This window comes from Perognathus longimembris, chromosome 24 (genome assembly GCF_023159225.1).
Source record: "Perognathus longimembris pacificus isolate PPM17 chromosome 24, ASM2315922v1, whole genome shotgun sequence".
Taxonomy (NCBI): Eukaryota; Metazoa; Chordata; class Mammalia; order Rodentia; family Heteromyidae; genus Perognathus; species Perognathus longimembris.
The window spans coordinates 26,422,006-26,445,299 of NC_063184.1; positions in this window are offsets into that span (position 1 = coordinate 26,422,006).

Consider the following 23,294-nt stretch of genomic DNA (forward strand, 5'->3'; position numbering starts at 1 on the left):
TCCAGGTTGGTAAATACTGCTCCATCTTTCAGAGGTGCCCACAAATGGGGCAGTTTCCTACAGGATTGTATTCGTATTCATCAGATTCCCATTGCTGTCACCAATACTTGATAAAAGATTTATTGGCTTACAGTTCAGGAGATTTTAGTCCATGGTTGGTTGGTCCTGTTGGCTTCTGGACCTGAGGCAAGACAGAGCATTGTGGCAGAGCACATGGTGGAGCAAGGCCTCATCCCAGGGCCCTGACAGACACACAAGTAAAGGAGGAGATAAGCTCCCACAATCCCCTTAGAAGGCCTGCCCAGGGACCTATGACTTCCCACTGGGCTCCACCTCTTCAAGTGTCCATCATCTCCTAAGAGCTGCAAGCTAGGGACTGAACCTTACCACGTGCACCTTTGGGAGGCCCTGAGCTCTAAACTGTAGCACTATTTATCTTGCCATGAATAAACTTTGGGCCACATGTGGTGGCCCCACCTGTAGCTCTAGCTACTTGAGAGGCAGAGATCACAGGGTGACAGTTCAAGGACCACCCAGGCAAAAAGAAGTACATGACAATCCATCCCAACCAGTGTCTGGGCACAGTGACCTCTACCTATATCTCAGCTACGGGGGAGACACAATGACTGGTCAGCAGGGCCTGCCTGTCACCTCGAGCGATGCAGAGAAGTACAAGTAGGAAGCTTGCAGCCCAGGCAGGCCTAGACTTCAAGCAAGACCCTGTTTCAAAAGAAGAGTGAGGGAAGGGGAGGGTAGATGAAGAATGGATAAGAAGGCTGAAAATGGTGGCATTGGTCAAGATGCATTGCATTGGTAAACTGCTTTGTTAAGTGGCCACTCCTTTGTGCAACTACTTAAAGATGTTAATAAAAGTTTAGTTGGATGGGGTGGAATTACCAAGGCAAAAGAAAATAGCCAAGGCTTAAATGAAAGCCCCTGAGTCTCCAACACTGAATAACACAAAGATGTAAAAGATTCTGGGAACATAGTCTTGACTTGGCACCTAGGATTCTGTACTCCTGGTTTACCCCATCGCTGTGGTTGCTCCTTCTCTGCCTTCTTTTCCTCATCTCTCTCACCCCTATATGTCTCTCTGCTCAGACCTCCCATCGCCCTACTTTCCACCTCTCCTAGGCCCCTGGATGAACCCACAGGGTTTGTGCTTTCAATCGTCATCTCCATGCTGAAGACCTTCAAAGCTTCTTCTCTAGTACAGATATCTCTTCTGTCCAGCTACAGGTCGATGTCCAAAACTGAGCTCCTGCCAATCTGCCCGGGGACGACTTCATTTCGTGGTCCTCCTTACGGCAAGTTCATTTTTCCAGTTGCTCAGAACAAAACTCACTCACAAGAGCATCTTGGACTCCTCTCTTTCTCTCATGCTTTATCTATTTAGCCTACCAGGCAATCCTGCTGGTGTTGCCCACCAGGTAATCCTGTCAGTGTACTATCTCCAGAAGGGACATCCGCAATGCCACCATTTCCCTGCCCACCCATCCACACATGAGCCCACCATTAGCAGACTCTCTAACCTCCTTGACTACCGCTTCTCTTCCTCTGTGGCTGTCCTGGTCTCCCCATCAACCCACAAGCTCCTCACCCCTGTAATCACATAGCCTTGGGCCTTTATGTAAATATCACCGTCCTTGTGGGCTTCCTCTCTGCAGCTAGACACCCTGCGTTCCGCATCTCAGGTCCTCTTGGTTTCTCTCGTCTCCAGATCTCTTGGCTACTTATTCTGCTCCAGTTGGCACCAAGTGTCCCTCTCTATGGGAATTCTCACCCATGTCATGTGGGCACAAGCTGGCACCATGCCCCTTCATGCCCACGCCATATGCCACCCGCCTCACACCTCAGGGCTTCCCTGCCTGTGCCAGGGAACAGATGCCACAGGATATGCCGAGTGCCCATGTCGTGCAAGCCAGAATCAGGGTGAAGTTAACACCCAGGGGGAAAAGGAACCTGCAGATTCCTTTCCTTCCTCCAGGCGCAATGCCCTGAGACCCAGGGTTCTATGGCTTCTCAGAAGCCAGGGCCACCTGACCCCAAACAGGAAGCATCATGGACACACCTGAACTATTTCCCCAACCTCGCCTGCCTCGCTTTTCCTGTTCTTAACTTCCTGGGAAGATTTCTGACCTATAAAGGAAATGCTTATAAGCGTTGGGTAAGCATTGTGTTCAGGAAAGCTCATTTCCCAAATTATAAGCACAACACACACACACACACACACACACACACACACACACACACACACTCAATACAAATGTACCTTCACCTCTTGATTTTTCTTCTCCGGGCTGATCGTCAAACACTATTCCATATATATTTACTGGTTTCTATTGTTGGCTGTCTGCCTCCTTACTACAATATAGTTTTTATGATTCTTTTCTGTTTTCATTATCCAAGGATCTAACATACAGGAAGTGATCAGTAAACATTTGTTGAAGGAACAAATAAACATGAAAGGGAGCTTGATCTGAAAAAAAAATAGGAAATTCAGTTTATTGATAGATACTGGCTGAGAGGAAGTGAGTCCTAATGACAGGCTGGAACCGGAGCTCATCCTGAGCAGATCTGATGGAGAAATCTGGGGACTCAAAAGCAGTCAGTAATGTATGTCCTAGAGGTGAGGGTCGCAGGGTCTCTACAAGAAAGTAAACCAGATTTACTTACCGTTTGTGACCTATGAAACTTAAAACTACCTTTATACATCTTGAAAGAAACATGGCACGCTGTCATCATGTATGTTTTTTTACATCTTACCAGGGTTTGAATTCATGACCTTTTGCTCACTGCACTTGTTTGCCCAGCTGGTATTCTACCATTTAAGTCACTTATCCCCTCTAGCTTTTGGTTAGTTAGTCTGAAGGACTGTTCTGCTCAGGCTGGCTTTGAACTTGGATACTCCAGATCTCAGCCTCTTGAGTAGCTAGGATTACAGGCATAAGCCCACTGGCGCTTGGCTCTGTTTTCCATATCTTTATTATAGATAGATACAATTTGTGTTGTTTTACATGGGGGATAAGTGGGATAAAGTATACTGTGATAACATCTTTGCTACTATTTAAAAATATTTATAGTCACATTCTACCTAGAAAATCTCCTTTTGCAAGAAAAAAGATGCTGGAAAAAATATCAAATGTTGGGGCTGGGAATATGGCCTAGTGGCAAGAGCGCTTGCCTCCTACACATGAAGCTCTCGGTTCGATTCCCCAGCACCACATATATGGAAAACGGCCAGAAGGGGCGCTGTGGCTCAGGTGGCAGAGTGCTAGCCTTGAGTGGGAAGAAGTCAGGGATGGTGCTCAGGCCCTGAGTCCAAGGCCCAGGAATGGCCGGAAAAAAAAAAATCAAATGTTCTGGATTCAGGTCTGGTGTAAATAAAATTCTGGATGGGGGCACAGGCCCGCCCATAGCCCCTGTGGGGTTAGGAGTTCTCCCAGCTCCCTCATTCCCTGACAAGCCAAACAGAGGCATCCTTTGCTCAGCTTGGGTACCAGCCATATCACAGAGGCCTTGACAGCAGTCAAGCAATGTTTATTTGGAATTCAGACTGCCCACAAAAGAGCTAAAGTTATTTGTCTACCGGAAGCAAGATCGATACAGAATAATAGTGTATGATGAGGGACTTTGACTCTAGAGGATGCTTTATTTTATCTTGGGTATCGTCTCCTGCACCAGGAGGGATTCCACAGAGAGAAACCATTCATTTCAAAAGGAAAACATTAGCTGTGACTAAAGCATTCTAATAGTGACGGCAGAAAAGTCTCCAGACATCATAGTCATATCTCCCTTATGGACAACATGAAGAGAGGAGGACCTTCTTCACCGGGCTGGGTGGCGATTAGTATATAAGTACACAGTACAGTGTGTATATAAAGATTACAATATCTGGTGCCAACTCTGCAGCGCACACCCTTCTGGCTGTCATTCTTTAGTACCTCCACCTCTGAGGGTCCTTTTTTTTTTTTTTTTTGGCCAGTCCTGGGCCTTGGACTCAGGGCCTGAGCACTGTCCCTGGCTTCTTCCCGCTCAAGGCTAGCACTCTGCCACTTGAGCCACAGCGCCACTTCTGGCCGTTTTCTGCATATGTGGTGCTGGGGAATCGAACCTAGGGCCTCGTGTATCCGAGGCAGGCACTCTTGCCACTAGGCTATATCCCCAGCCCCCTGAGGGTCCTTTTTGAATGTCATTGCATCTGTGATATCTGCTTCCTTCATAGGACACTGAGTCTCTCTGGTTTGGAACTGTATTCACTGCTTCCATCCATATAATGCCTTGGACCAAAGTGACACCTGCTAAACATCTCCATCACTGGTAGAATGCACCATAGAAACCTTCAGGACGAGGCATCTACAAAGGCCACAGGCTCACGCTCTGAGGCTCAAGCTCTCATGAATTGGTCCTGATTGCTGTAGATTTTTGGGGTCCTCGCCTCTGTCTTTTTTTAAATCTTCCCTCTTAATTATCGGCTGCCCTGCGCCATGGGTGAACCTGCAACCGACAATGGGCCTTGCCTTTCCTTCCTTATGGGGTCATCCACCTTTTCCCTTGGAAGCTCCGAAGATCATCCCCGCACATCTTGCCAGGCAGGCACCAGTCCTGGGCACAAGTGTGGAGGTGGGTGGGGAGCTGAGGAATGTCCCGCCTGGTCCCCGCCCCTCGCATTCCACAGCAGGTGTGTGCGGTGCATTCTTCCCATGGTTCTTGCGGAGCCGCATCTGCTCCTGCTTTTCAGACCTCCTAGTCATTCTCACTGCAGAATGTTAGACTATATTTATCTTTCCCAGCACCAAAGCCAGTCTTGACATTCCTGACCAGGAAGTATTTGAACTCCATGACCTTGGGTACCTCCCTGATCTTCTACCTCTTTCTTAAAGAGGGTAGATAGACAGACGGTCACACGCCCATCAGACAGGACTCTGTGAGGTCCCCAAAGCTCTCACTGCTATAAATTCCACGCAATGGGATTAGCAGCTGGCTTGGGTATTGACCCATTTGGGGAGTAGGTTGTTAAACCCACCCCCTGTGAAGCCTTCTACCTTCAGGATGCTGGCTTCACCTCCTTCTACTTCCTGTTCTTGCCTGAATTCTCAAGGCTAAGGGAAAATGCCTCAACAAGCTTCAAGTATCCTGAGCTTCCCCCAAGGCTCTTTGGAGTTCAAAGAGGAAGTCAATGTTTGCTTCCAAGTAAGAATTCATTAGCTGCTATTGCCAATCACAGCTGTTTTCTCTGAGCAGAAACAGACTCTCTGGATCTCGGCAGGTCACCAGGTCAACATCTTAACATGCAGGAGCTGCAAACTCAAGTGGAGGTACCCACCAGAACTGGAGATACACATGCACTTCCTCTTCCGGCTCAGTGGCCTGGCTTCCCACCAAGGACTGGCTGAAAAGAACCTGTCACCTTGTAGATAAGACCCAGGTCCCATTAGATATCAGATTGCAGATCTAAGATGGAGCTAGAAACCCAGCTAGCTCTCCTTATTACTGGCACATACTCTCCAACTTGGCTGGAAAGAAGTATATATATTTTTTTAATCTCTGTCTCTGTCTCTCTGTCTCTCTCTATGTGTCTCTCCCTTTCTCTCTCTCTCCTTTCCCACAGGTGTCAGTAAGTTAGAAACATATTTGTAAAGTAGTGGGTAGAAATGATTACTGAGTTTTTAAAATGCCCTTTCTGATGTTCCAATTTTTCTTTAACTCGAGTGACAGTCATACTGACAGCCACACTTATTTGTGATCCAAAGAAATCTGCTTTAGCTAATACTGCATTAAGCACTATTTGTGAAGTAGCGTTCCCGATGGCTTCTGCTGACTCGTTCAGGGGCTTTTCTACCCTATCTCTGGAGGCTGACAATGTTTGAGCAAAGCCAGCTCCCGGTGCTAGAATTCCATTTAGGGCAGAGAGATGTCTGAGGGCTGGCATCAGAAGCTGCCTTCCTCAGATAGATGAGCCTAAAAATGACAGGATCATCTTCCCAAGCTGACTGCAGCGGCACTCATTCGGAGCACAGACTTTATTCTGATAGTGGCAAGGCTACTAAATGAGCCCTTTTTAATTAAAACCCCTGAACCTTACTTATTAAGACTTTTGGCACACTCTGACAGTGGAATTTTTCCTGCATGGTCCTTTTGGGAACTACCTAGATGACTTTGGCAGAGAAATGTCGTATAAATAACATTGAGGATTATTATTATTGGGCTAGGTCCTTGTCCTGTAAAACTCTCTGGGAATTGTAATGCTCAGATTTGCTTGTTATAAATACCATAACCCTTTGCCTTTCCAAGGGGTGGTGGAGGAGCTGGACTACAGTACAGTTCAGAAGGCTCATTCATTGAAGCTGGTTTGAGAACAATTATGCACATGATTAAATACATTGTCACTACAATAAATTCCCTCATTTCAGGCAATTCACTCATCCTCCCCAAGCTCCAGGGATTTAACTAGCAGATAAGCTTTATACCCTGCACAGAAATGGAAAACAGATTGAACTAGAGAAGTAGGTGATGGAAGTCATCTAATCCTAGGGTAAGAAAGCAGGGCCATCTCATTGACCCCAAGTAGGGGGACTCCATCAGGAGCAAAGGGAGGGGCCGTACAGCGTTCCCAAGCTGTAAGAGAAGAACTTAGGCATAGGAGTCCAATCCTAACTAAGCTCACCATTGTTCACTTGGCCTGTTCTCTGAGTCAGAAGCCAGAGCTGGTGCAGAGTTTCTCCACCAGGACATTCTCTCGGTAGTAGATAGAGTGGGCACACAGGTACCTCAAATTCTAGACTGGGAGGAGGGAACAAGTAGATGATTACATAATCAAATAGCAAAGACTCCACCACAGATCCAGAGAATGGTACAGAGTCAACAAGATAGCCATGATGGAAAGCAACTGAGAAGATTCAGTCACTGGGAGCCCAAAGGAAGGAAAGGAGCCAGGCCTCGGGGGACTCGTCTACAGAATATTCTAGGCAGAAGAAAAAGAAAGTACAAATACCCCAGGACAAAATAGGCTGCATGTTTTACCATATTTATTTGCTTCTGGGAGGAAGTTCATATAAAGGTCTGCGAGGAAGCAGACAGAGCGGTACCCGGGCAGCAGAGACGTCCTGGTGAAAGGTTTAGACATCGTTCTGTCGGCACCTGCATACATTAAAAGGTACAGAAGCAGGTACTGGTTGTTCTCTTTTCCTCACTACTTTAAATTCAAGAGTATTTTGAATTTTAGCCAACAATTACCCACCCATTAGTATCCACCGAAGCTGGACTGGAGTCAGGGCCAGTTCTGCAAATGACTATCCTCCCATCACAGTCCCTGAAGATTCAGAGACATGTCTGAAGTCCTGAATCCGTCAAGGAACTCTGGGTCTTCCTTGTTGGTTTTTTTTTCCCCCCCTAGAAGCTTCTATCTTGCAAATAAGTGATCCCATCTTCCACTTTCCCTTGCTCATCTTCAACCACTCATTCTTTATTCCTATCCAAGGCTCCCTCTCTTCACTTCTCTGAATAAAGTTTAAAATTGAGCTATAAGAATGGATAGCGAAGCTCTTTATCTGTCAGAGAAAGATTAGCTAAGGATAGTTATGGGCCCCAGGCAAAAACAGGGATGCAGTCTGCCTCTTAAAGACTTGATTGGGAGCGTTTTATTGTTATTATAAAGATGCACTTTCTTTTCAAAGTTTAGAGCTATGGGCCTTTTTTTTTCTTCTTTTAGTCACAGGAGGTCATGTAATTTTTTTTTATTAGAGTATTTAGGTTTTTAAAGCTCAGACTCAATAGCACACACAGATAAGGACGGTGGGAACTGAGCGGAGCCTTGGGGGGCAAAGCTCACTCTCGCTTTCTGGGGGCACTCAACATTGTGAGCTTTGTGCCCCTAGATAATGTGAGGTCACAGCCCCATACCAGAGAACAAGCCCACGGCAGGGGTTATACTTCTCTCTAAATAGCAAAGCAATGAAAAAAGAAATGACCTTTTGAGATCCTTTCTACCTCATGATGCCTTTGACTTTTTTATTATAAAACTAATGGTTATGATCAAATAGATATCATGTATAAGAAATATTCTAGAAATATCACCTCATCATGTTATGGCTTTCGAATGTTCATACTCACAGTATCCATTACTAGTAACCATCACCTATGCCGTCACCTAACCAGTAACTACTATAAGTCCCTGATTTTTTTCTCTCAGTTTTTATGGTAGTCATGTACATGCAGCATACATACCATTTACCAGCTTAACTGGCTTTTTTTTTTTTTGCCAGTCCTGGCCTTGGACTCAGGGCCTGAGCACTGTCCCTGGTTTCTTCTTGCTCAAGGCTAGCACTCTACCACTTGAGCCACAGTGCCACTTTGGGCCATTTTCTATATATGTGGTGCTGGGGAATTGAACCCAGGGCTTCATGTATGGGAGGCAAGCACTCTTGCCACTAGGCCATATTCCCAGCCCTTAACTGGCTTTTTAAATATGCAATCCAGTACATTCACAATGTTGTAGAATCACTGTCATTACCTCTTCCAGAAGTTTTCATTAGCTCAGAGATCCTATAACCATTAAACAATGACTCCCCTTACCCTCTTCACCCCAGGTACCCCCTTTCTCCTGTCTGTCCCTATGATGTTACCTGGTCTTGGTACCTCATATAGAGGAAGACCATAATACTCATTCTACTGTCCAAATCAAATCCTGTGGCCCCTGAACACACAGAGACTGACCAGCAGGCTTCCCTACCCCCATACACAGCCATGCATTCTAGCAAGCAGTCTTATTAAATGTACCCCAAACCTTTCAAATGAGACACTCTTGCCCTCACTTCAGAGTTGAGACAGATGTGGGGCCCACAGAGGAGTTCACGTGGCAGTAGACCTCAAAGCTAGGACCCACCCAGGGTGACGGAACACCCTTCCTACTCTTAGCTATTGTGTTATCCTTCCTGCTTCGTGGATGAAGCACTTGTACATCTGCCAGTCCCTGGACAACCAGAATTGCTACCCTCCAGGTTCTCACTAGGAATGAAGACCAAAGCCGCTCTCTTTTCCAGTGTACACACAGCAATCTGCGCTGGTAGACAGGTCATCCACAGAGGACACATACACTTTATGGAGCAGTGGCATATATAGTTACAAATCTCACTGAGTTCTTATGAAGACAAAGTAACTTCTTACACGTACGCTAAGAACGCTGCTTTGTGTTTAGGAAATGTTGTGTATGTGATGTTGAGGGGCTGTCACCCAGTTCTATAGCCCTGGGATCTATGTCTACAACCTTTGGGTCAGAGAGTCTTTGTTGACAGTTGTATCAGTTAAAATACTTTCTTGGGTGTATAACAAAAATATGAGTCATTCCAGCTTGAACAAGAATAAAATATCTGGAAATGGCTGAAATCTAATGGTAGAAAAGATTTCGGATATGGTGAATTCCTAGCGAATGCTGCCACTGCCTACATACTTCTGACTGTCAACTCCATTCTGCCATCTTGGGCCTCAGCCTTTGTCTTAAGGTTGACGATGAGGTAAGGTGGCTCCCAGGGGCAACCAGAGCTTTGCGTTTTTATTCACATCTAGAAGGAGAGTGTGGATCAATAAGCTCCTCTCTGTGATGGTTGGGTCATCCCGTAGCCAGGGGAATGCCATGGAGCCCTTTGGGGAGCTAAAGATACACAAAAATCAACACTACCAGAAAGATAGACAAACAACAGTGTCAAAACGCTACACCCCAAATGCAGTGCACAGACTCACAGATGACTTCAGAGATTTTGCAAAAAGGACTCCATGGGAGATATTCTAAAGATCAAGAAGTTGCAATGCGGGGCTGGGGATATAGCCTAGTGGCAAGAGTGCCTGCCTCGGATACACGATGCCCTAGGTTCGATTCCCCAGCACCACTTATACAGAAAACGGCCAGAAGCGGCGCTGTGGCTCAAGTGGCAGAGTGCTAGCCTTGAGCGGGAAGAAGCCAGGGACAGTGCTCAGGCCCTGAGTCCAAGGCCCAGGACTGGCCAAAAACAAAAAGAAGTTGCAATGCATCCCACTGCTCAGACTCCTCTTAGAACCACTGTAGCTGGGTTGTATGCCAGTAATATATATTAATATATATGCATATATATATGATGAGTCTTTTCTTTATCTATAACCTTGTTAGGAAAGAAACCTTGTGCTTCCTCTATCCAACTTATTCAGTTTTGTTTTATGGACAATGTGAAGCATGTTTTCATTATGCTCTCCTCTCTCTTGGGCCTCTAAGTACCTTGGGTTTAGGGCTTAAGGAAAAGATGGACTATTTATCTGTGCTCACACAGAGGTATCAGAGCCCGGGTGCAGACTGAACATGAAAGGTGACACAAAGAAACAATTTCCGCCTGGACACACAGCACACATGAACATTTCCATACCTATGCACATACTCATGTGGACATACCTGTCCTTGTGAAATCCCATCCCTGCTTATCCATCCATATCCCAGACCTTGTAAACTAGAATCTCTGAGAGCCATAGAGTAATGATAAGGTCCATCTGAGCTTTTCTCTGGTTTGCATTCTGTCTCTGAGATATATTACTGTATATGTGTGTCCTTAAGGTTTTCTTTCCTTTACCACCAGGCTCAAATTGCTTCTCTGGATCTGGTTTCTGTCACACCCTAGAATCTCACATATTTGCAGTCAATATCCTAAGGCATTTCTGACTGTCTGGATTCTCAGTTTTATTCAATACCATGCTAGGACTTGGGTAAATTGCCCTGATGACTAGGTTCCAAGTGAAAATTTAAATAGGAAAATCATGGGTTTCCTATCAATAATTTCCCTTCCTCTAAACTCAATTATTTTTTGCCTTGCCGGCAAATTTCTATATGGAAGGAATGAGGTAGTTATAAATAAATACATAAAATAGCCCCGTATATAGAAAATATGTATGGTGACTGTTAATCTCAGCATCATAAATAGGTAATTTTTTTAAAATGAAGAAATATAAATGTTCAATTAAGGGGTATTGATAAAATTAAATGCATAACAGTTAAAATTATGCTTACAAAGACTTTTCAATACAGAAGACAAATATTTCGCTTATGATTCAGAAACAGGCAAAATTGAGTATAGATCTTCAGTTTCTGACAAGACAGGAAATTGAGATGGCACAGCCTCCTTTCATTACAAAAATAGAAATGTTGGATTGATTTTTTTTGAAATACATTTAAATATGTAGCAAAGAAGTAAAATAAAATGAAGGGAAAGCAGGGCAAAGGGAAGAGAAAATGAAACACTGTATTGAGTTTAAACTGTATTGGGTTTAAACCAGAGATATACAAGGGATGGTAGCTCACACCTGCAATCCCAGCTATTCAGGAGGAAGAGATTGAGTCACAGTTCATGACCAGCCTAGGCAAAAAGCTAGTGAGACACCCCACCCCCCATATCAACAAACAAATTAGGAGTGGCAAAGCCTTTCTGTAATCAGCTATGGAGGGGGTGTAAATAGGAGGGTTCCAGTCCAAGGTAAGCCTGGGCAAAAGAATAAGAGCAAGACCTGACCTGAGAATCTAACACAAAGCAAAACAGGTTGTTAAGCATATCTCAAGTGGTAGACACTTGACTAGCACAAGGCCCTGCGTTTAAATCTCGGTTCAGTCAATAAAAATAAAAAGAGACATAGTGCCTTAAACATCAGCCATGGATCCCAACTGTGACATCCAAGCTGCAGGGAGTTGTGCCATGAAATTTGACTCAGGTAAATAGAGAATCCTTAAAGTAGAAAAGAAACAGTAAGAAGATATTTAGAATACAATTCAGAACAATAAAGATATTAAAGATTATCCACAACTTCAAGTACTAAGACTAGACATGGCAGAATAGTAATTGAAAATTCTGCATAAAGCCAGAACTTTGCCTCCTCAAATAACACAAAAGGACCTGGGCCAGAAAAGCACTATTGAAGCTTGTCACTTCCCATTACGGGAGAGAGGGACCTTCCAAACAGCTCACCCACAGAGCTGTAGTGTCCAGTGGTGTCGAAATGTATTATACTAGTTAAGTGATAGAATTTAGGCTGGTAAAATATTGAAAAACTAATCTCTAATTGGCAAATCTCCTGAGAACCTTCAAATAAAAGGTTATCACAAAAAAAGTAGACAGTGGTAGCAGATATCATGAGCAGAAGCATTAGCACTTCATCTTGAAAATATAAGAGACTAATGTGAGATACACATATTTCACATTATGGGGAGATAAAATAAGAATGGAAACATGCCAAAAGAATTACTGTCATAGTAGAACTATTGGAACTAAAAACCTAGTAAAACATGAAATTAGAATAAGCTAAAGAGAGAATTATTGAAGTGGAAAACAAATACTAGGAAGTGATCTAGACTACAACACAGCATAACAGAGTGATGAAAAACTACTACAAATTTTTAAGAATTCACAGGATAGGGAAGACAAATATCTGGAAAGAAACAACATATTGATTGGCATGGCGTCAGAAAAAAAATGTAGAGCCCTTCAAATAAAGACAAACAGTATCCTCAAGTTATTCAGGAAATATGATTGTCAATAAGTAACCAAATATTTGAGGAAACCCATGTCTAAGAGAGAGGACACAGTAAAGCAAAATCTAAGACCATGTCACTTGTCCCTTGCTGAAAGAATTACTTAGAAATAAGTTGAATCTACAGAAGAGAAGTATATCAGAATTATTGAGTAAATAAACTGGCAAATACAAAGGCAAACCTAAATAAGCATCAAATATCTAAAGAAAATATAGAATAAAAATTTATAGTAATTGCAATTATGTACTTTCAAGATTTTAAAAGCAAAACAGGACCAGCCAAAATATTAAGTAATGGTATAGGTGAGTAGGTGAGGGTCACCATCGTTAAATCACTCTGGGGTCCCACTACTGTCTCCTGAAGAGTAGATGTGTTGATTAAATATTCTGTTTCTTACAGCAAAAACACTGCCTAAACATTCAAGGGTAAAAAATAGTAACAGAAAGCATACCCCTAAATATATAAGTATTCAAAACGAATATAAAAAATGTTTTAACTCCACTCATGAAAGACAGATTAGCAGACTTGCATTTTAAGTGTGCCTCAACTTCCTAGTGAATTTCACTTCCTGCTATTATTTCATACTTATCTTTGCACCTACAATTATTATTTGCATGCTGACATAGACATCCTCTTAAGCCAGAGCTTTTCTGGGAATTAAAAACCATATGTGTACGTAACAATTGGGAAACATTCTAAACATATCCAGAATAACTCTGTCCAGGGAGGAGAATTTTTACACATGGCTTTTAAGTTTCAATTCTGTTTTGTAACATCTCTGTGATAAGCATGGTAGAAAATATTTTTTAAGTAAAAAAAGAAAGGCACGTGAGTCAGACCCACCCCACTTCTATTGCTTACTGTCTTCTAGGACATTCTGTCTAACTAGCCAGAGCTCTCGCCATTCCAGACTATTTTCTGTTTCATTAATCCCATCTTACTTTAATTCTCATCTGAAAAATTAAATGTGCATCATTCGGTAATTGTGTGTGCCTTAATTTCTCCCTACTCTGCTATATCTGAGCCATCAATTCTTGTGACACACTTTGACCCCAAAGAGCCTCTGTTACAATTCCCCATTGAAACATAGCATCTCACACTATTGGAGAAACTATAAGAGAAACAGTAAGCCCAGCCTGCCACCCCCATGCTGGGGAGGCAATTGCTGAATAAAAAAGGAGAGTTATTGCCATGTAGATCCTGAGCATAGCCAGTTTCCTCTTGGAGTTTCCTTTTAGATATTTAATTCTGCTCAAAGGGAGTAAGACATCCATCAGTTCTATTGAAACACCTCTCTCATAAGGGGAGCTTCAACCTTCCCATCACCATTGACTCCTGTGGTATGGATTCCACCACCACCACTCAACCGAAACCCCTCTCACAACAGATGCCAAAATAGTCAACCTTCAGGGCTTTCAACGTAACCACGCTAAAGCACCAGGCATCTCATGGCTCTTCCTTGTTTTCTTATAACACTAAGAGTGGTGGATAGGTTGTTAATTGAGTGCCTGCTTCTACCAATTGGTAGCAGCTGTCAAGAGTTACATCCAGGGTGCTGTGATTGATTAACATGGCTGAAACGAGTGCGGAAAGGGAAGAAGTGCTGTGTATTCCACGCATCGGTCTTCCTTTCCTGCACAGCCCTAATGATTAATGACCCCTCACATCTCTTTGGTTTTGCCTTTTTTTTTTCCAACTCAGGCAGTTAACTACTTATTAATGTCTGGTGGGGTGTATCTCCAGCCTAAGTTGCTATGAGACTGCTGGGAGGGTTAAATGAGATGGAATACACAAACTCTCAGGGTTGTTGTTTTTCCTATTATCTTTATAGGCTTACTTCGTTAGACATCTTGTCCACACCTTATACCCTGTGGCTACTACCTTGATTCCTAATCCATCTCCCTAGCCTGGCAGTACACATACACACACACACACACACACACACACACACACACTTCAAGAGACGACAAGGCTGAGGGTGGAAAGCAGAAAGACTCACAAACAAGCGAACGCACACAACTACAGAAGGTGAAACACTTCTCTTGCTAGGAGATTGTTTCCCTTTGTTTTCAATGCTATCAAAAGGCTGTGGAGGAGAAAAAGAGTTTAGAAACTTGCTGTCTCCGTGTCCTCAAAGTGCTTTGACCTCCAGCTCCACAACAGGGCCCCTCCTGGCTCCCCACTGCCCCCCCTTGCCGAGTTTTACTTCCTTCTTATTTCTCCCTTCTTCTCGCAGGCTGTGAGGCTCCTTTGAGCATCTCTCCAAGGGCACAAAAGCAGTGTGTGGAGGAAAAACAGAGACAGAAGTTCTAGTAGATCAAAACAGACAGAAAAGGGGGTAGGGGGGATAAGAAGAGGAGGACGCCACAGCCTCAGGTGGAACCCCATTCTTTCCACTCTCAGAAAGCCTCTGCCAGCCTCGAGTCATGGAGGCACCATGGTGGCCAGCCCCTTGGGGGAGGATTTTGCCTTCAGGTTCCTCCACCCCAATAGAAACTTTGCTTTCTTGTAGCATCTCTAACTCTCTATCCCTTCTTCCCAGGCCACAGAAAATGGGGAGGGAGGGGCGGCTTATGGCAGTCACAGATCAAGCCGCTGCTCGGGGACCCTAGAGCAGAGCCTCCGGGGGTGTCCTGGGCTCTCGGAGCCCGCTGTCCCCCCTGAGAAGTGCTTCCTCCCTCCGTCCCTGCCTCCAGAAAAGGAGAAGCAGCCCCCTGCACAGAAGCCTGGCCCATTCTGCTCCCGCTGGCTTTCAGCATGGGTGCTGGTGGGATTTCTGTCCCCCTTGCCCAGGGGACCAACTGTCGGGTCACCTGCAGGGACCAGGTGAACACCCCCTCCCCCCCCATGGTCTCAGCCCCCATGGCAGGCCACGCAGGGTAACTGCAGCCTGAGGACAGACACCAGCACAAGGGCAAAGAGGCTGGGCAATGGATTCCCAAGTACCCCGCGTGTAAAGCTCTCCAATCAAAGGGAACCCCCTCCTAGGCATAAAGACATTCGTTGCTTATTGCATTCAACTGCATTAGAGAGAAATCCATTAGCCACCCTGAGCACTGCAGGCCTTTGGGGCCTCCCTTGCATAAGGATATTTTATCTCTTTAATGAATAAAACATATGCTGATTGCCTAAAATTAAAAAAAGTGCCGTGGTAATGAATAATTTTCAGGAAGGATTCTGAAGCCTGTGTTGAATGGGGTAGAGGTCTGAAAAGCCCCACCGGGGGGTCGGTCCCCACGCGCGGCCTTTCCGCTTCCATCCTGCAGTCTGCCATCCTTTCCTGCCTTCCTGGGGCAGAGGGGAGCCGGGCCTGCAGCCGCTCTGCAGCAGAAGCTGGAGTTCCCACCGTGGAAACGCTCCAGCCCTGACATTTCTGGGGGAGTCTCCTCGCCTCCAGCCCATCCCTCTCTCCCAGATGCCCCAGCGAATGATGAGGGCGACGGGGGCTACGGAGCTAAGGCACTGAGGAAAGCTAAGACCTGCTGCTCCAAAGATAATGCTGGGAGCTCCAGGCCGGGCTCACTGCCGCCCAAGTGCAAAGAGACTACTGAAACTGGCCCCTCAAACCTGCCGGGGGAGGACATGCAAACAAGGGCTGAGAATGCACAAGAGGCCAGGGCGCCGGGATGCCAAGAGAAAGCACACAAGGTAGTGTAACACTTTTGCCCACACCTTACCTCCCCACACTTCCTCAGGGACGTGAAGGAAGGAAGGAGCTAGAAGAATACGAGTCAGGCTAGCCTACTGCAAACCAAAGATGCCAAGGCCCCTTGTTCAAAAAGCAGGAGGAAAAGTGCTAAACTATAAAGCTTTTCACTTTCTCCCGACGGCTCTCTCTACTTGTCATGGAGTTGGGCTGTTGTTGTTCAGTCACTGGTAGGACTTGAACTCGGCATCTGGAGGCTGTCCTGGAGCTTTTGCGCTCGAGGCTAACCCTCTACCGCTTTGAGCCACAGCTCCACTTCCGGTTTTCTGGTGGTTATTGGAGAGAAGAGTCTCGTGGGCTTTTCTGCCCCAGCTGGCCTTGAACGATGACCCTCAGATCTCAGCCTACTGAGTAGTTAGGATTACAGGTGTGAGCCACTAGCGCCTGGCTAGTTTTGTTTCTTTTCTTTTGCATTATTTTGTTGCTCTTTTTGATATTTGTTTAACTCTGGGAATTGGAGATTTTCTTGGCAGTATTAGGACCTTGTAGGCATTCTACGATTTGAACCACACCTCTAGACCTTTTCTTATTTGTTTTAGTTTTATTTTTTTTTTCAGGTAGAAGCTCTCCTTTTTGCCTGGGGTCGGCCTAGGACCAGATCTTCCCATCTATTCCTCCCTTGTAGCTAAGATGACAGCTGTGAACCACTATGCTAAACTTACAGCCTGAGATGGGGTTTTGTGAACTTTTTGTCCTGGCTGGCCTCAAACCGTAATCCTCCTGATCTCTGCCTCCCACCACGGTCTGGTATTACAGACATTCAGCACCCCATCTGGCTGGTGGAGGTTTGGAATTTGCTACTTCATGTCATCTTGAGTAAAGAAAACAAACTTTGAAATGGTTCACCTGGATTTTACCATTCTACCTCACAGTGTACAACATCATTTTAAAATGAAATTTAGGAGCATTTTGACATGTGCACAGTACCCCCAGCATTGCATAATTCGTAGCATTTAGCTTGCAGATGCGTACTGACCACCTTAAAACAGCAGAGAGAGCCCCTGAAGAACAAAGGTATTTATCTAGGAGTAAGCAAGGGGCATGGTGATGCAGAATGCGCATGCGTAGACAGCAGGGTGATTCACAGAGGTTGGGCCCAGAGAAGCCCTGAGAGGCAAAGGAGGGAACAAGTCACTGTGACATATTGCCCCCTGGCTACAGGATCAATAACGCAGGTGTTGCACCAGGCCAGCCCTGGACAGGAGGGAGCCAAACCCTTCCCCTCCTGGCCAGGATGGGAAATGGAGAAACTCAGCTCCCACAGAACCCTGTTGAAGGCTCACCACACCAGGAACTGCCTCCTCCCCAAAGCAGAACAAGACAGAGACCCAGCCTGTGACACGCAGGCCTTCGGGGGACATTTCAGATCCAGTATTCCAGCCTGAATGGACTGCCTGGGAGGCAGGGAGGGAGAGAGGAGCTTCTGGGGACTGCCTGCAACCCACCCACCCACAGGGCAGAGTGGAGACGGGACGACCTCGGAGGACTAACCCCAGGCCCCAGACAGCGTGAGGGGAGATAGGACCCAGTTGTAAGTCACTAGATAGGACTAATTGGCCCAGACTTGTCTGTTTGATGTTATCTGCAAGGCCGGCAAGCTGGCCTCTACGTCGGATCTTAAACCCAATTCTACAATGACAGTTCTGCTCTCCTGCACGCATTTCCGCCTCGTGGATGGATGGTCGTCATTTGTGAAACTTCCATCCTTCTGCACATCAGCTAAGGACTGATTATCCGTTGCTAAGAATGATTTCAAGTGTTAAATATGTGTTGATCATCTTGTTGAAGAAGTCCTCAAATGCCTTGAAATTTTGCTCGGGAGCACTTATCCACTTTGTCATCCATGTCCTGATAGAATTTCTTTGATTAATGTCGTGTCTTCCCGGCTCGACTGAGCTACGAAAAGGACACGGATCAAATGAGCTCCCCCGTTTCTCCAGGTAACATTACTTAGTTCATCTCATACAAAAATTCAACTTAGATTGACTTCCACTTACCCCCGGCCATTCTTCTTTTCAGCAGTGCTGTGGTTTAAACTCAGGGCCTTGCACTTGCAAGACAATTGTCCCACCACTTGGAGCATGCCTCCAGCCCTCTTTTTTGCTTTGTTTTTCAGAGGACTGGCTTGGAACTGTCAATCCTCTTACATTACTAGGATTACAAACACAGCCAGCACATTCAGCTTTTATTCGTTGTGATGGGTTTATACTGGTTTCTCTGCCCATGCTGGCTTTCGGCTAAAAAAAAAATCTCCCCCCTCTCCACCTTCTGAGTAGCTGGGATTACAGATGTGACTATACATGCTGAGCCAAACTCATCTTCGTTGAATACCCTTGTGGTTTTGCATAGCATGTGTATTCTGTATTGCGAGAGCCCCCACTTATTCCCAAATAAATAACATCGTTCTTTAGAGAATCTCTCTGTTTGCTATTTAATGACACATCTAAAGATGGATCTTAACCTCCAAGACATTGTAGATTGGAGTTTTGATTATGGCAATTTTCTGGCAGATGGCAGTAAAATGTCTTCTTGTAATATACCCAGTGTCCTACACCGCTTTTCTAGCAGATCGACAAAACATGTCTAGAGCAAGGGGTGTATTTTTTTTTTTCACAAAGGCTCTCTATAGATGGGCACAGCACAGCCTGGTTGGCTAATCAATCAATGCTTCCAGGCATCTGGGCTTACAGTTAGGAAGAGCTCCATGATCTGTGAGAAGCTTGGCCTGATCAGATGTTGCCACTCAGACATTGTATGCATAGATACACAAATAGCCTCTTTCCTTCATAAATATGGAATCTGTTGTTTGCTTTCAAACCCTGCAGGGTTTGATTTGCTTTGACCTGAAGTACAACCATAAGAGCTCTCTTCCTCCTTTCCTAAGCAAGGAGAAAAGGAAATCTCTCACCTACCCTGTCCCTGGCCTTATAGTAGGGACTCACGCTCCCAGATGAATACATTTCTGGGTGGCAACTGCAGATTCATGAGTCAGGAAATAATCTCTCTACAGCCGCATGCGCTGTAGTCTCTGGCTAGACTCATGCGGGCCATCTGTTTATGGTTCCAAGTTCTTGCCTGCACCCCTTCAAAACCTGATTAAAAACCTTTTGATTAACTGGATCCTGGGGTCAGTACTCTGTTTGTTTGTTTCCTTGGAGTGAATAAATAGAAGCTCTACCCCCCTGGCCCCAGGACCCCCCACCTGAACATGGTAGCAGGAAGCAGGCAGGCTTCAACTAACAAGAGGAATCTGGGCATTCTTCTCAGGTCTGACATGACCCGAGAGACTCAAGATTTGTCTGATTTATACAAACTCAATTGCATAGGCGTGTAGAGTGAACCTTTCCTATTTATTTTAAAGATGCTGGAGTTGGGAAGATGATGGCTTTGTGTTTTTATGAGCCTGCAATATTTTTCACTGTGAGATGCCGGGCAGCAACTCCATGTGTGTATATATAGACAAACCCAAGTTGTAAGAAATTCATGTGCTATTTACACACAGCTTTAAATCATAGCATGCAGGCTAGAAACTGAACCACTGTCTCCCCACCCCCCCAACACATATTTTGTTAGGGAGAAGGAAAGGAAGTGAACTTCCGCTTGTAACCAGACAAGCAATGACAAGAGCTCACTCTTGTTCCACACTCAGTGCACCATTCGCCCAGGCCCAGTCTTCCTCGAGCTTTATAAAATCCCTGAAAAGTAGGAACACGTGGATTATATGGTTGGGTTTTGACAAACTGAACAGTAATCGGAGAAACTGATGCCTAGGAAAGAAACCGACCTTCTCAAGTTCACACAGTCCTTGGGTTCACACGGTTCTCATGTTCATACAGCGCGTAAGCATTTGCCACCGCCTGGATCCAACACTGGGACATCGATAACCCAATAGGCTTCCTAAACCTCAAGCCGCCATGATGACCATCCAGGAATGGATCTTTGTGTATCTGTGACAGTTTTGTGCAGTAATTTAATAGGTTACATTGGATTTCCTAAGCCTTTATGTCCTATTAAGGACTTAGGCCTGGACAGGACTCAGCACCATCACAGATGGGAGACTACAGCAGGGAGAAACACTACCACACTGGCTTCCATCCTTGTAAATGAGAATGGACACGTCTTAGGACATGCAGTCCCTGGATTCCTTCAGGGTTAAAATCGTCATCAACTCACTGTGTTTCGACCAGTCTCCTTGAGGAATTCTTCTCAAGACTTTGTTCTAAACAGATCCCACCAGTGGACCAACATTGGCATGGGGCGGGGTGGGGGGGTGCATCTTGTTACCCCCACAGCAAAGACTTATGGAGCCCGGAGTGATGTCTTAGTCCATTTGGCGGCCTCTCCTAGCTGGTGGGTAGGGCAAGGCAGACAGAGACTGGAGGTCACCATAGCAAACATCTTCATTCAAACTATTGGGGTACAGACTTTGAAAAATGGCTATGGACTGAGGGTTAGCTTTCTGTCATAAGGCAGTGCTAACAAGCTCAGCCAGCTATGAAGCTCGGTGGGGAAGCACAGTACTGGCCCAGCCAGCACTTTCCTCACAAGCTTTTTTCCCTCTGGAGTGAGGGATTAAAGCCCAACTCATTCCAGAGAAAACTATTTTGTGTTCCTCGGTGTTCTGACTGTTTAGCTAAAGGTCCACCTAGGATGGTGACATTGGTGGCATTGGACGACAGATGCTACTGGGCCCCAGGTGATGCAGCCTTTAAGAGATGAGGACTAGGGGAATAATCCAGGTCCGTTAGGGATGTGCCTTCAAAAGGAACTAAGATTCCCTGGGAGACCCAGCTTGGCTCAGCATCGTTCTAGAAGCTCAAGGATGACCCTGAGGCACTCTCTGGTTGTGAACCTGTTTGGGGCATGTTGCTATTGCGGTGACAAACAAAACGATGCTCTCGAGATGTCACACGTGTCTGTGGCAGGTACAGCCACCCCAGGTGCTCTCTTCTGACCGCTATCAAGAGACTGTCTTGACGGAGCGTGCGATCCCGGCCAGGCACTCCCGGCGGCGAGTGACTTTTGATGTCGTTCTCAAAACCCTTTGCCCTTTTCCCCCCGTGCCCCCAGAGCAGGAGCGCACACGCTGCGTGAGCGCCAGGACCATGCACCGGGTCACACCCGGCGGATCAGACGAACATTAGGAGCAAACCCCGCAGCTGGCTTCTTCCGCAGCCTGAGAGCTTGTGCACGCCCGGCATTGCCTGCAGGGAGAGGAAACATTTTCCTTTCCTTTCCTTTCCTGGTCACCACCTTCCTCACCGGGGCCCAAGCAAGGCTTCCCCCCACCCCCCCTGCCCCTTGCTGGTTTTTAGACAGTAACATTCCTGACATGTCTCATCAACTTTGAAAAGGCTGCAGGGTAATATTCCATGTATCTAGACATTTAGAAGGCATTTTTAAAATGCCAACTGTCTGGTCCCTGTCTGATGGGGTGAGTTTCTGTGCTTCATTTCCTCTTTATTGAACTCCACGGAGGAAGGTCCTGCAGAAGTCGCCAGCGCGGGGACAGGAGGCGGGAGGCCGGTCCCCGTGTCTCGGTGCAAGAACACTACCCGCCTTGCTCTGGTGCGGCTGGCCAGTGGACACCCTGATCCTAGCTCATCCGCATCCAAGTAACGGATTGCACACTGCTGAGCAGGATGTGATCGCAGCATAGCCCGCTCCGAGGGAGAGACGGGAGGATGTCAGCACGTGGCTGGGCAAAGGGAAGCGAGTAGGGAGGAGCAGGTAAGAGGGAAGATGTCTGCTGAGTGGATGAGTCTCTTTCTTCCCATTGGCCGTTGTTGGGCAGTTTCCAGGATGCCCCTTTCCATTTCTGATCACGTGTGAGATTCGTTAGATTATCCCCATCCTAGGCAAACCTTTGATATGATTGGATGCTAGGTGACCATGGATGGCATTCCTAAAACTGGTGACACTCCCCTTTCTGATCCAGCGACAAGGGTTTGCTTTTCTCTTACACGCCATTACGTGTTGAGGGATCGTGACCCTATCTAATCAACACGCTGGCTTCGTTTCACTAGACCCTCAACCGGATTGGCATGTGAAGAGCCATTGCTAACCACATTTGGTTCTAGAACTTCCCAGCATGCCCCGTGCTTGTCTGGTGGTTCCTAGTACTGAGGAAGGAGGGCGGGCCCGCTGGCGGTACCCGGAACTGTGAGGACTCTGGGCTCCGGTGAAAAGGCTCTAATTAATAGGTAGGAAAGATGAGCTACCTTGGAAGTTCACTGTTGAAGTTGTCTGGAAACCTCAAAGTCGGAAGACTAATTAACCGTGATGAGCTGACCGCTGGAAACCATTTCAGAGCTGTGACACAGTGATGGATGGATCCATGCTGTTCCAGTGTCATTGCTACTTGCAGTGCCTCAGACGAGCATACAATACTGAGGTCTCTTTCAAGCCCATCGCAACAGGCCGCCAGCCGTCACCTCTTCTGTATTTTGGCTCCATATTCATGGGTTGGTGACATACAGAGATAAGCGGGTGAGGCCTTTTCTATGGCTGGAAGATGGAACCAAACCCCATCAAGGCTCCTGCTGCTTCAGGCATTTGGGCGCCACGTGCAGAGTTAGCACAGCAGAGAAGTCTGACCCAGAACAATAGCTTGTCTTTTCCAACATGGAAAATGCGCGTGTATGAATGTGTATGTAGGTATGTCAGTGCTGTGTGTATACGCACGTGTGTGTATCAGACTGTGAGTCTAGGTATGTAAGTGTGTGTAAATGGATGTGACCCGGTGTGTGAACATGTCTGTGTGTTTTATGTTTGTGTTTAAATGTGTGTGCAAGGGCATGCATGTGACACATGTGGATGTGTGGATCTGAGTGTGTGGGGGGGTGTGAGTGTTGTGTGTATGAGTGTTGTGTTATGCAAATCTCATGAAGGTGTAAGTGGATGTATGTGTCTGTATGGGTGTAGTGTGACTGTGAACATGTGTGGATGAATGCATGTGTGTGCGTGTTGGGAGTGTGTATGTGTGCATGTGAGCCTTGTGCATGTATGAAGGCATGTGTTAGAGTTGTGTGAGCACTGTGTGTATGAGTA